Source organism: Callospermophilus lateralis, chromosome 4 (assembly GCF_048772815.1).
Source record: "Callospermophilus lateralis isolate mCalLat2 chromosome 4, mCalLat2.hap1, whole genome shotgun sequence".
NCBI lineage: Eukaryota > Metazoa > Chordata > Mammalia > Rodentia > Sciuridae > Callospermophilus > Callospermophilus lateralis.
In genome coordinates, this window is record NC_135308.1 from 91282802 (window position 1) to 91295669 (window position 12868).

At 36.5% G+C, this 12868-nt stretch overlaps 1 protein-coding gene across 11 annotated transcripts in view; it reads right to left on the reverse strand.

Moving 5' to 3' along the window:
• Positions 1 to 12868, reverse strand: part of Sox5 (SRY-box transcription factor 5) — a 967314-nt gene that overhangs the window by 883704 nt on the left and 70742 nt on the right. The window contains exon 2 of one of the 11 annotated variants that reach the window (XM_076854201.1): positions 2032 to 2122. The exons of the other annotated variants lie outside the window; for them this stretch is intronic. The gene's annotated coding sequence lies outside the window, so the exon portion shown is untranslated. The remainder of the gene's footprint in view (positions 1 to 2031; positions 2123 to 12868) is intronic. 11 annotated transcript variants of the gene reach the window in all.

The window sequence follows — 12868 nt, forward strand, 5'->3', positions numbered from 1 at the left end:
AATAAGCTATACAAGTGCAATGTTATATATGATGTAACACAGCCATGTACGTAATTTAAAAACAGTACCTACTGTGTGACCTATGGTGAGCTATTTAATGTATAGCCAATATAATAGGCATGTCACTCACTCTAGAGCACATAACACCAACAATAAGGAAATAATAATTCAAAAATCATTACCTTATTACCCAATTTTAACCTCTGCAAAGAATTTTCTCCCTTTGGTTACTCACAGAATATTGACTATTTAAAAACATTAATCTTTCTATTAATCTTTATATATCTCCTGTTACTAGAATAGTACACTAGGCAGAGAGGGGGCTTTCCAAAGTGTCTGGGGGATCAATTTTAAAACCAAGCAAAAATGATCAGCATGCATTATTATCCAGATTCATAATAAGGCTGAAGCTGAAACCAATTTTGGACTGATAAATGTTTAACAATTAACTCTCCAGGAGAAAAAAAGGTAGGGGGAAGGTCCTGATTTGTAACATTTGTAAATTTCACAGTGAAATACCCAGGATAGCTGATGTCCAGCTACCACACCACCACGAAGTCACTGAACACAGAGCTAAGAGGAGATGCATACAAGTGTTTCATAGCCCACAGAAGCCTGCTCTGTCACACCCTTTTTGAAACTCAAAACCCTTTAAAAATACAGGACAAATTCCCAAATGACAGGATTTAAGTTGGCTATGGTGTTTTCAATTATCTACATCTGCGAAGCTTTACTATTTAAATATGTAAATCTACTGCCTACCCATCTCATAATATCTTGGGAGAGTTTTCAGGTTTTCTTCTCCAGATTAAACAACCAAAATATATAGAGCAATTGCTCTTGAATGAATGTGAATGACAGACATCTTTAAGATCCTGAGAGCAGCCTGTTTTGGTGGCTCACACTTGTAATCCAGCTCCTCAAGAGGATGAGGTAGGATGATTGCAATTTCAAGGCCAGTCTAGGCAACTGAATAAGACCCTGTCTCAAAAAAAAAAAAAAAAGAAAAAAGAAAAAGAAAGAGAAAGTAAACTAAACTGGGTATGGTGGCACATTCCTGTAATATCAGCCATGTAGGATTCCAAGTTGGAGGCCAGTCTTGGCAATTTAACCAGACCCTGGGCAACTCAGCAAGACCCTGTTTCAAAATTAAAAATCAAAAGGGTTGGGGATGTAGCCCAGTGGTAAAGCACCCTGGATTCAATCCCCTATACCAAAAAACAACAACAAAACCAAAAATAATAATAATAACAAAAGGACAGAGAATGTAGCTCAGTGGTATAGAGGACTTGCCTAGCATGTGCAAAGCCCTGGGTTTGCTCTCTGGTACTTAGGGAAAAAAAAGAAGAATGCAAGTGCGAGTGTAAACTTGAGCCTCCCCCAAATGAGTTGAGTTGGTCCTTAGTCAGAAACGATTCTCAAAGGCCTAACCTCTCTGGTCCTTATCAAATACCTTCATGTATCTTCTATAAGCTGAGAATTAGAGAAAGATCTATAATCTATCGCTGGTGAATCTGAAGTTAATATCAAGCATATCTGAAAGTTTGCCATTTGTAGATATATAAAAGATGAAAAACAAGCAAAGCTCAATAAAACTAGAAAATCATTTAACACGTGATAAAATTCTTATTAAGCAAAAATTTATCTAATGAAGTTTGGCCATTTTACAGTACACTAAACTGTCAAAGAAATATTTACATAAATACAGTTTATTTGTATAAAGGGTGCTATAAATTCTTATCTTTTAGTGAGTAAATGCTTGAAAGATATCAGATAGATATGAGAAGTGAAATCACCCATTTTGAAGGATCACTTTTAAACATGAAATAAAGTAATGAGTTTTTTATACCTATTTTTTCATACACACACACACACACACACACACACATAGAATAATAGGTAGATCTTGGATTAACAAGATTTACCACACAGAATCCCTTCTAGAATGACTTATTTAACAATACTCTCTTGTTATCTAACAAAAATGGCTTGGCTTACAAATCGAGAAACTTGGTGGTCTATATTTGGTACCTTTCAATCAAGTCTGGATAACTCCATCCAGATGACACACCCAACGAAATGTCATCTTAAATCTTGATACGTGTCATAGGAAATATGTAATCTATAAGAAAATTTAAAACATTAGTACATAATAGTTTCAAATTATTTTTAAAGGTTATAAAAATTATTAACAAGAATTTTGTACAGACTAATTTATATTGCCATAAGCATAGTCTTGTATCTACTTTTTTTCCTTTTCTAATTCTATAAAACTAGCAAGTTAACACTTACTTTATACCACTTCTGGGAGAGTTTCAAAATGTAGTGCATTAAATATGCATTAAACAGGACCTGGCTAACGCTTGCTTCCCCTTTTAAGAGCATAAGCAGCTTGAGGACAGGAACCATGTGCTATTCACTCACTGCCTTGTCCACAGCACCTGGCACTGGGTCTTGCAAAATGTAAGAGCACCCAAAATGTTTGTGAACCAATGTAAACGTGGGAGTGATGAGTGTGGTGTGATAGGAGTGAGAGACACTCTGAAGTGATAGTGGGGACCTGCACTATCACCTCTCTCTGTGTTCTTGGCTCTGGCCATCTTGGGTATTATCAATGTACTGGAACAATGAGTACCCGGCAAGAGAGAGACACATTTCATAAAGTACTGAAAGAAAGAAGTCTATTAGAGGAAAGTCCACAGGCTAATTCTAAACTGTAATTAGAAGCAGAAGAGAAAATCACACAATCATCTCCTAGGAAAGAGAGCCAGTACCATGGCACCTAACGTGCCTGGCAGCGCTTCACCAGGGGTGGTCTCAAGCACACTGCTGCTCTGTGAGCTGTTTGCTACTGGCATGTGGCAGAGGGGCACAGCACCCAGGAGTCAGACGTGGAAACATTCGCAATAATCTGATGCAGTCCTGTTGTGTCTATGGAATCTTGTTTTCATTTTTTGAATTTGTTCTTATTGTGTTTTATGACAGCACTGGTTCACAACACATCACAAACTTAAAAGATAAACTAGTCTTCATCACAGAATTTGTGAAAGCAGAGATGCTCTGGAGAACTCAACGAGGACCTAGGAGTACACATTCTGCAGTGGTCAATTATCAGTCATCAGTTGAAGCAAAAGTGACTGAATGAGTGAATTAACTAATTGATTGAATATTTTAAAAATAAATTTATCCTAAACTTAGGGAATCCAGAACCAAGATCTTGTGACTTCCCCCAAAACAATGTTTTCAGTTGTATACTGAAAGAGATTTTAAAATTACTATTAAAATGGTAGAATTAGTCTTGAATTTTCTTCTTTCCCTTATCATAAAACCTTAGCCCTATTTAAAGTGTCTTGTATTTGATATAAAATACCATGTTAATAACAATGAGTACCCAGCAATATTTAATAGATAAATATTTCCATTTATCTATTAAAATAACCAAAGAACACATCTGCATCTTCCTGTTTGTACTTCTCATTATTTTCTTCAAAGAGGAAAAGTTACTCTCCTATAAAGCTGTAAATTAAGAGCTTTTTCAGTACACTGCAATATTTGCCTTCCATTCTTAGAATGGAATGACAACTCATTCAAGACCATAGACTTCTTAGAGAGTATGGGTTGTGGATCTCTAACTCTGCAGTGCTTAAAGAAATACTTGTTTATAGTATGATTTCCATAAAGATACATTCAGTGAAAAGGTGCTGTAAAATTTTACAGTGAGAAATATTAAAGGATACCCAAGTATTTATTCAACTTTGTATACATTTACTTACTGTGGAATTACTTGATATGTGATAAGTCTGTTCTTGGTGCTGGAAAGTTCATTTAAAAATCATAATAGCTACTGCTTATTGGACAACCAATATGTATAGGCAGAATTCTAAGAACTTAGTATTAACTCATTTAATTCTGAAAGCGACATAATTCAGAAGAGGGAAAATGAGCTATAAAGATGAAACTAACATGCCCCAGTTCCCCCACCTGAAAGGATCCACAGGAGGAATGTAGACAGGGGAGGTCTGGCCCTAGAGCCTGAATGCTGAACCATGGTGCCAGCTGCTTCCTCTACCCTGGGCTTGCTTCTACCCTCAAGGATCTCAGTACAGTGTGGATTATCAGCTAGTATGGGACTGACATTTTGCTCAGTTCTGCAATATTTTAAAATTGATTCTTAGAATATGCTTTGAGAGGACTGGGATGTGGCTCAGTGCTAGAGCCCTTTCCTATTCATGTGAAGGTTCTGGATTCAACCCCCAGCATTGGGGGGAAAAAATCCTTTTGACAAACCTGTCTAATGTCATCTGGGAGAACTGATTATTCACAATCATAGTAGTTAATACCGTCATCAAAAGTCATGTAGGATGAAAGATTATAAGTATAAAAACAAAACACATGAGTAGAAGAATTATCTTTAACTTCAGACATTACAGGGACTCGGCCCTCCCCTCAGTCCATTCTACACCACCCCTACCCACAGGAAGCGGCAGCTAGTGCTGTCATTTATGCATGGATAAACTGTACACACACACCCTGAAAAAGATTCCCATATGGGAAAAGAAAGAACATAAACAAGAGAAATATGCCAGCATAGGAACAGAAATTGCCCTTAAATGACAGTTTCTCCTGACACAGAATGAAAGATAAGTATAACTCCCCAGAGGAAAGAATGGGGAAATCAGGACAGCTTTCATTCAGCAATGATAACATATTAAGAACAATTTTACTCATATATTTTTCAGTCTTTGAAATGCTGACACTCAACATTACCAGAAATGACAATCTCCCCACTATTACTATTCCACGTGCCCATACGCACCAGCATGAAGACAAAGCCAGAGCTCCTAAAGAAACCATTCACACCTTTTCATGGAAATTCTATTCCGAACTGCCCAACCCTTCCACAAACCATATATTTACAAAACAAGCATATCCATAAAGTAGATATTACAGTAGTTTCGTATTCCATAATAACTTTTCACATATTTGATGTTATGATACTACTTTTAATTGTGTAAAATGTGTCTTTAAAGGACCACCAGAGCAGAGAAGACCACATAAATGTGGATTACTGAAACAAGCACGCTCACTGAAAATTTTATAGGAACAATATTATGAATAAAAGGTTGTTCTAGAGCTCATTGATACTCGTTACTTATGTCTATATTTATTGTTTAATGGAAAATCAAATAAATATGTCTGTTCCCAGGCATGCATATATAAATATATATGCAATATATATAAGTAATATATGTAAGTATAAATATTCATATAAAAATGTATTTTCCCACCAGCACTACCCCAGTGTAGCAGCTAAAGTAAAAATACAGAAAACTGCAGTGAAAATATAGAGCCAAAACAATTTTTAGGAGGACTCAGATTCCATTACAATGATAGTTATTTCTTCATTTTGTTGAGCAATGAGAGAGACATTTAAATAGATGCCCCAAGTTTCCTTGAAAAAGCATTAGACTTTTTTAGTCTTCAAAAATATAACTATCTGTTGAAGATGTTTCATTTTCTTTTACCCAAAACAAAAGAATAACATGCAAACTTCTTCTGGAAAGTGAAGACACAAGGTAAATTAGCATTATCCCTACAGCAAATTTCTCTTTCAGTGAAAGTTCTAATAGGCTTTTTTGAATCACTCACCACAGAAACTAAACCTTGTTTTGGGTATCCTCCACCTTTGGTGCTTTAATTCAGTGATTGAAGTGCACAGTAAGTTTTCCTCTCAGATAAGGTGTTAATCATGAGGGCAGTCTTCTTAATCAGGACTGAACCAAAATAGTCCATCTCTACCATCTTTCCTGTTTGCAAGGACGGAGGGATCCCTTTGTCTTAAGGAAACAGGAACGACACTAGTCTCAGCCTCCCTTACAGTTACCTGCCTTCATAGGTCGTTTTATCTTTCTTGGTTCAGGACTTAAGGTGTTAACACCTAAATAAACTACTTTTTCACATGAACCACTAAACACTTAGGTCCCAGGTAACCCTAAATTGGATATCAGTTAGTTTCCTAAGCATTTTTCCTATCACAAACTGCACAGACTCATTTTATAAAAAATCTTTTGCATTTTCTTCATTAGTTCTGCTCCAAACAATGCATGAAGTCCTCAAAGTGCTCTTCTTAAATTATTTTTTCAAAATAATTCACTTTCTAAAAAAGGAATTTGTGCTGAATCCGATATAGATTACTCCGCAAAAGCAGAGATGAATTGTATTTGCATTGTCCACTGCGTTTCAAGGTTGTATATGTTGCTGACTTAAAAGTGCTGCAAGAAATTTGCAAAGTTTATATTATTGATAAACATCATTTTGCTTGTATGGATGGTCCTTGGTCTCAAAAGCCTTACAAAGGAGTAAATTTGGCTATTTATCATGTCTCCTACCATAGGACTCATTTAGCCTAGCCATGTATATTTAGTTCTTCTAATCTTTTCTCATAAGTCAATCCCCTCAACTCATTAATCTTTTTTGTTGCATGTCCCTGATTGTTTCCATTTGGCTCAGTAGGAAGGTAGCATTTTACTAGAGTTCCCCCCTCCTCTTCATTTCAATTCAAAAGATTATAAACTTCTTGAGGGTAAGGACCATATTTTCTTGAATTAAAAATGAGATACAGAAGTAAAATGCCTTATTGGAGATAATCTTGAATCACCTTGGTTTTGGCTAGCTGACAATGTTTTAAATCATATTAATTAGGAACACTACATTTGTTGCTTCTTTCTTCTAGGAAAAAATAAATCACAGCTGAGTGCCTTCAGACCTTTAGACTATGGAGGATCTGCGATGTCCATGTGTGCAGGGAGTTTCTACTCCGGCAGAATGCCTGTGATAAAACAATTCTCTTAAAGAAACTGAACTGCATTTTCCCAGTGGGAATTAACTTTGTACATGCATCATAACAAACAGCCCTTGTTTCCCTTTAGAAAACCATTGTGTCCAAAAGATTTCCAAAATCATTTTCCAGTGAACTTTCAGGACCTTTTCCCACCAAAATTATTTTAGACATAATTAACTTGCATTCTTCTCAATCCACTGCTCTGCATAAGGCTAAATCCAAACAGTTTAAATCTGGAAGTAAAAATAAAACATACTCAAATGATAAAAAAAAAATGAAAAGGGCTTTATTGAACATTATTTTTAAAATGTATGAAAAATAAATATTTTTGTATTCTGAGAGATGAGAAACTTTGAGGAATAGAAAGATCTGAAGTAGGTTCAGGAACTGGAATTTAAGGGAGAATTCAGAAGATTCTGACGATAGATAGAGGAAGGAATAAGAGTATTTAGGTATTGGGGAAATGGCCTGCACAAAATATTTGACACAGGTTCAAGCGAAACAGTAAAAGGAAGTAAACACAAGTTATTCAACAGAACACTAATAATATATCACAGCAGAATGAAGACAGAAAAATGTGAATGCCACATTCCAACAAATAATAATGAGAACATAGGCCAGATAATTAAAATAACATTTGGGTGGTTCTTGGCTTCAAATTATATGAACAATTCCAAAATTTTTCTATCCCTCATAATCAAAATTTCAATCTTGAAGGCTATTAAAAAATGACTTTACCAGTAGCTCTGATTAGGATATGAGTAGCTAGGAATTGGCATTAAAAGCATGGAATTGTCCAAACAAATTGTTAGTAAGATGTTATGGTGATATGTTGGGAGCTGCCACATAGGAGCTGAGCACCCTTAACCTTGATCAATGGAGGTGTAGAACTGGCTTCCCCTGTGCATGAAAGCAGGTAGACCTCACCTCTGTTTGGCAGGGGAGGGATGCTCTGGGAGTGGGCGTTACCCAATGGGAGTGGGCTCCCTCCTCATTCTTTTGTAATAGTACCCTTTTACCTTTTTTGGATGGAAAGTTCTATCAAGCAGCTCTCCTCAGTAAAAAAGAGAGTTCGGGGAATGCTCGCTCTCCCTTTCCAACAGACCCTTAAGGTCGAGAGCCGTCTCTAATTCCTACAAGCAAAAGGTATTTCTGTGTGTTGCATACTGCCTTCACCATTTTCTTAGTTACTGATGTAGCCAGCTCTTGTAAACCCAGCTCAGGTAGCCAGCCCGGCTAGCTGGCCATGGTGGTACAGTAGAAAGAGACCGGACCAGAGAGCCTTCACTTCTTTGTCTCTGCCATGGGCTTTCTATGTGGTAAGCATTCTGAACTTGGCTTCTTATTTTAATCTGTAAAATGTGTATCAGTGCAAGAACCCTTCCTGTTTCTTGTAATAACTAGTTATATTGTATGTAAAAAGCCCTAGGAAAAACATAATCGGTTATATAACACACATCAATAATTGGTAAGTATTTTATGCTTTCCCACACTAAGCTCTCTTTGTACAATAAGATTAAAAATGCTTTTCTCATTCCTCCCCACAACCCTGAAATGCTTGCCTTCCTTTCCCCACTTGTCACAAGCATGCAGGCCTTTCAAGCCACTGTTATTCTAATACTTTTATAAGTCATCCACTAGGTAGCATATGCATTCACCACACACCTGCTTACAATATTTTTTTGCAGCCCTTTTCAATTTTTGTAAATATGTTTTGAGATACAATATAACATATAGAATAGCTGCCAACCCATATACCTTCCAAAAGATAAAGCAAAACTCAAGAATCTCAGAACTGAAACAAGGCTTAGAAGTAACCTGGTCCCACCATAATCAGATGTGTGACTTTCTTCTCTAACATCCCAATAAGTAATTCATTCAGTGCCAGAGGAATGTGTCCAGGAGGTCCATCATTCCCAATGAAAGCCTACTTCAATCTGATGTTCATTCCTTTATGCCCACACTTGACTCTCATATTATAACTATATAAGAAAGAAATCTAAGAAAACTTATGTATGTACCTGGACCCTTCTTCTCCTAAGTCTTCCTCAAGTCCCCTCAATATTCTGGTATCCATTCTCTGTCATCTTTTAAAGGTGTTACTTAACAACAGTTAAAAATAAGACATTTAGTATGTGCTAGAACAATTTCACTGTGTGGGTATTACTGCTCCTTTTCTATGTTGTTTAACTTCTACTAAAGTGACCCAACATCACTGTTAAGTTTGGGAGTAACCCAAACAATGTTAATGATATGACAATGCTAGCCCATGCTGAGTCCTCCAAAACCATTAAGCTTATAACTGGAAGAAATCACTTCAACACATTTGTGTAGTAGAGACTTTATACTCATCCCAATAGCAATGACATACCATCCCATTCTGCTGTGATGAATTTGAACCCAATGCTATCAACCAATATATTGTTAATTTACTCCAATTTGATAGGCTCTTTAAATTTGATCACCTATCACCAAGGTGCTCATGCAAGAGGGTTGGTTATATACCACAATCAGGGACCCAGCCCTTTGGTATTACATTGGAGGTTCTCACTATTATAACAACTCATGTAAACCAGCATTCTGATTTACAAGAGTTCTTATAACAGTTATCAATATCATTATCAAATCATTAATAAATACTTTGCTGATATCTACACATACAACATCTATGTATTCTCAACCACATGTTTTGTTGTTGCTGTTAATAAAGAAAGAAAGGGAAATGGCAGGTAGGTGAAAAAACCTCTTCTAGGATGTTTTAGTGCATAAATGGAAATATATGAAAACTGGATGTAATTGCCTATAAGCCATCCAGAAAAAAAGGTTAACTTCTGACTTCAAACTCCATTTAAAAAACAAAAGTTGAACAAAGCATATCACTGACCATACCTACATCCCACCAGTAAGAAAGTCCATGAACTATTTCTTGAAAACACTGTAGGTTTCCAAATAATCTAGAATTAGAACAAAATGATTTATGTCTCTTATTAATATAAAAATGAATTTAAATTTTAAAAATTTAGAAAGTTTCTTTATAAATATTAACTTTTTCAAAATCTAACCTATATTCTCTAAATAACTAAATATCATCCACATTTCTTTTATAAAAATCAATAAGTAAATACTATAAGCAATCTATTTGTGTATATCATATATATCATCATATCTATATGATCTCCTTAACACAGAATATTCTATAAATATTCATTAAAGTTCATAAGTCAGGTATACAAGAAAGCTAAATTTGCAAAAGGAAGATCAAATGTTTCCCTAATAATTCTTTGAATATTTTACATAGCCCATTTCCTCGTTTACAAAATATGCAAGCTAAAATCCTCCTTAATGTTCCATTTAAAACAAGGAGTTATTCCAGAGTAACAAAAATTACCTCTGACATTCAACTTCTGGAGATCTTCTCTCAAGGAAAGACAGCATATACTTAATTCTGGATCCCATTCCAATCAGCTGTCACCAACATGATTTCTACTAAGAAGCAACTGCCAGGAGAAGAATAAGTACCTCTGCCCGCCAGGTGCACAGTAGCCAGTGTCCTCTCTTTTCCAAAGATGAAAACTTTTAATGGAGTTTTAGACTCGGGAAGACATTAGGATTCAATACATTCCCTACCCAGGGAACAGAAGATAAGAGCTCAGCTCTCATCCTTCATCCATAGCAGGATTGGGGACGTCTTTATCTCCCAATTAAAACACAGTAAAAGAAAACTAAATGAGTCTTATTTCCCTGAAGCAAAACTAAAATATTTAGTTTTTAGTTTGTTGAACAGTCATAGGATGTGTACTTAAAAAAAATAATGCAGATAATGAATGATTCGTCATGGATCTATTCTAACATGACTTAAAATGTTTGCTTTTTCTTAAGGTTAAAAAAATTCCTCAGCTCCTTATATATACTGTAGTCCAGGTTCTATTATTTATTTGTTGCATCAGATTGCCAATTTCCAAGATACAATGCATGTCTTATGAACATGTTACAAAAAGATCTATAATATCCCTAAATCTGCAGCTAGATCTGACTAGAATTCCTGCATTTAATTTTTTTTAAAGGAGGAAAGGTTTATTTTGGTTCATAGTTTCAAGGATTTCACTTCATGGTCACTTGACTCCATATTTGGGGTGCCATTGGTGAGGCAAACACATGGCAGAGTAAAGCTGCTCACTTCCTGACAGCCACTAGAGAGCAGGAAGGAAGAGAGAGAGAGAGAGAGAGAGAGAGAGAGAGAGAGAGAGAGAGAGAGAGAGAGAGAGAATATTTTTCAAGGGCATGCCTTGGGTGAACTCACTTCCTTCCACTGATTCCTACCTCTTAAGGGTTTCATAAGTTCCTGATTGTGCTTATTAGTGGGGACAAAGTCTTTAAAACACTAGCCTTTGGGGGACATTTAAGATACAAACTGCAGGAGTAGTAGGAAAAGCTTTTTGACTTGCCTTCAAAACTTAGTGTTTTGAAATTTGAAAATCAAAATTTTCTTTATAAAGAATTCCAATTAAGACTCATCTTCCTTTCTTCCTCCCTTCCAACCTTCCTCCATTCCTTCCTTCTTCTTTTTTTTTGGTACCGGGGATTGAAATCAGGGGCACTCAACCGCTGAGCCACAGCCTCAGCCCTATTTTGTATTTTATTTAGAGACAGGGTCTCACTGAGTTGCTAAGTGCCTCAAATTTTGCTGAGGCTGGCTTTGAACTCTCAATCCTCCTGACTCAGCCTCCTGAGTCTCTGGGATTACAGGGTTGTGCCTCCGCACTTGGCTCTAAAACTCATCTAAAGTTAAGTATTATCACAATCTGTGCTCCTGCATAGCATATCCCTCTCTCTGGAAAGCCCATTATTCCTGCATTTAATTTTGAAGATATTTAATATCTTGTTATCTATTTTGCTGTAAGACCTGTCAACATCTTAAAATCCAACTGTAATCCCAAGCCCATTCTTACTCAGACCTCTTTTAAGAAGTCTATCCACTCTAAATAATCAATTCCAGATTATTCTGAACATGTTCTAAAATATGTAGGTGCTATGAGGTGATTAACATGAAGCAACATTATCATAAGATATACATAAACCCAAAAAATAAAGTAAGTTGATTTTAACATGTTACGGATTTCAGAGATTCCTTTTTTTAAAAATATTCTAGCAGCAAGTTAAAGCCAGGAAGGCATGAGGTCCCAGCAAACTATATTTATTGTGTTAATGTACCATTTGTCTTCTGGGCAAGTAACTAAAGGTCATTTGTTCTTCATGGCAAGTGTTGAAAATAGTTTGCATTGAAGGTCTAACTTAAAGGAACAATGTGAAACCCCCCAGGCCTCAAGTGACCTTTTTGTGCCAACACAAACGTCCAAATCTCTTAGAGGAGAGTAGTGATGTTTGCACTCTGATTTTCAGCAACCTCGACTCCCTTTTCCTAAAAGAATCTGGTTGAGAAATCAGAATCATCTCCTTCTTGTTGACCTCCGTGGACTTGTTCAACTCTCAGAGTCAGGTATCAAAGTTCATATTAGACTGGGGAAGGGCAAGTTTCCAATTCTACCTCTGCCAAGTGAGAAAGAGCATGTATGAGAGCGAGAAGCACGTGGTAAACATCTGTTTGATGGAGGGGGGAGCTGCTTCCATTTCCCCGGGTCCAAGGAGGCTGGCGGAAGGCTGTTCAGTCACCCAGGACCATGCCTGGCAGAGGACCAAGACTTCGATGGAACATACCTACCACTTTCAGATTAAGGGTACAAAAGGAAAAAAAAATACAAAGAAAAGGAGATAAGGTCTACATCTGAGGTTGCTGGCCATTTCACCAAAATGCACCCCCCAAAAAAATATTTCATGTTTGCAAATAGCTGGAGTGTGTAGGAATTCTTGCCTCTAGTTAACTCAAGTGAAATCTAGAATTGTCAAGTGGTGAAAAGTTGTCATCTTGGACACATCTATCCAGTTAACATTTACCATTTTCAGGTGATAAGTTGGCCATATTCCCTAGGAAGGGGGCAAGCACACTTTTTTTCCTGCAGAGAGGTCTCT